At 40.0% G+C, this 2,092-nt stretch overlaps 1 non-coding gene across 1 annotated transcript; it reads left to right on the top strand.

The window, feature by feature from the left end:
• Positions 1 to 275: 275 nt before the first annotated feature.
• Trnat-agu (transfer RNA threonine (anticodon AGU)) lies at positions 276 to 351 on the top strand. The gene has a single exon. It is a non-coding gene; the product is annotated as a tRNA-Thr (tRNA).
• The last annotated feature ends 1,741 nt before the right edge of the window (positions 352 to 2,092 follow it).

Below are 2,092 nucleotides of genomic sequence, written 5' to 3'. Positions count from 1 at the left end.
TCGAAACCATGACCCTACAGTACGCTAGACTGGTGCTTTAACCAACTAAGCTACGAAGGACCTCCGTCGGCCTTCGCAATCTAGAGGCTACTGAACGAGCTCGAGATTCCCAAATTAGACGCATAGTCAAATCACTCGCAATCTAATGTGGACGTGTACAATACACATGTGGAAGTATTGGCTTGAGAAATGGATTGCGAGTGATTTGACTATGCGTCCAATTTGGGAATCTCGTGCTCGTTAAGTAGCCTCTAGGTTGCGAAGGCCGACGGAGGTCCTTCGTGGCTTAGTTGGTTAAAGCACCAGTCTAGTGTACTGTAGGGTCATGGGTTCGAGTCCCATCGAAGGGAAAGTGGTTACCTCCAATACATTTTCCAAATCAATATCTTCCACATAACGTACATATTCACATATGAGTTTTCATAACATTGTAAACTAAAAGGACTTATCAAAAATCCTGGCAAGGATTTGTCTCAAACCTCGTTAAGGATTTATTCCAAATTATGTCAAAAATGTTTTCCAAATCTTGTCAAGGATTCGTCCCAAATCCTTTCAAGGATCCAATTTAGGTTATCATATTTCATAGTTTGAATGGAGTACGTAGCTTTCTAAAATGAAAAACAAAATTTTAAAATATCTTATTTTTAAATCTCGTACTTTAAATTTATTACCAAAGCCAACTAAAAAATCATAAGGGTTGTGTTCAAGACACGACCGCCCGACGTAAACTACGTGAAACAGTTTGGTGAAATGAAGAATCTAGTGCCATTATCCATGAGTATTACAAAATTACTCTTTGGATTTCTTATGAAATTTACATTTTAAAAGGAACTAATATATTTATGTAATTAAAACAAATTTATTGAATTCTCGTTTTTTGTATAATATGAGTAGTTTAGCTTTGTTTGTTTAAATTCAATTCATTGTTCTTTTTCGAACTTTTCGAAAAATATTCTTAATGAGCTTAACTAAACTTGGGTATTTCTTGGGCATCATATCGATTGAACTGTCTCCATCTCCATCTTTCGATTGATTGTTAATAATCCGCCTTCCCAATCACAAGCTGCAACAAAATCAAATAAGATCTTGAGAAAATTTCACCTGGCTGCCACTGATGCCATCCATACAAATTCATATTTGTAGCAACTGCTCCCGGGGTGCACTCGTGATTCTGCTACGGACGGCAACATTATGGCGTCGCCAAGTGGTTAATTTGCTCTTTGAACAATATTTGCCTCACCTCTTCCTTTGCATAGGATGGTGGCCCTGAGAAGAACCTATTGATTCGTTCAGCAACTCCGCCGATGCTGGGACCGCCGCCCGCAACATTTCTACTGAAATGCCACGCACGCGGGAGAGAGCAGTTTTCTTATAACCAATAAAGGTGGCTCATTAGTCCCTCCTCTTTGTTGTCCGGTATGACTGCAAATATTGTGTAACCGTCAAACACTCACCAAAGGGGCGTGGCTACAGATTCAACTTTATTGATTACAAGAAAGCAGCTCTACCGCGCGCGCGAGCCATTTCGTTCGAGATGTCGCGGAGAGCAGACCGTGGTACCACTTTCGGCATCGGCGAATGGTGTGGGTCGCGCGGTCGTCGTCATTAATATTAGCAGCACTCAGATTAAATTTTCTTGTATGAAGTAGGGAGAATGACGGCTTTCATTGATGGTAATTACGGCTTTGGCAGGTTTTGTTCTATTATTGTCGGCGGGGGTTTTTGTTGACAAAATTTTATGAAATTAGGCCACAATATTCTTTGATATGCAAAGAATGTTTAGGCCAAATTTGAGCATAATTAGTTACGGAAAACCCCCTGACAATAATAGAACAAAACCTGCCAAATCCGTAATTTCCCCTACTAACGATTGGCTACCATCAATGAAAGTAGCTCTCAAGTCACAACTTGAGGCGAAATGAATTTTGATCAAAGTAAAACTTAATTGCTTGGTGATGGCAGATTGTTTTCCGTCGGTAGTAGAATCACGAGATCCCGATTCAGAGAAAGACATATAATTTTAGTAGATAGTCATCCATGCGAATACATTTTTGCAGCTTCTCCGTTTGACGCGCGCTCGTGATTCTACATA

The sequence above is a fragment of the Armigeres subalbatus genome, chromosome 1, assembly GCF_024139115.2.
Source record: "Armigeres subalbatus isolate Guangzhou_Male chromosome 1, GZ_Asu_2, whole genome shotgun sequence".
Classification (NCBI taxonomy): Eukaryota; Metazoa; Arthropoda; class Insecta; order Diptera; family Culicidae; genus Armigeres; species Armigeres subalbatus.
This window is presented reverse-complemented; position numbering and strand designations above follow the sequence as displayed.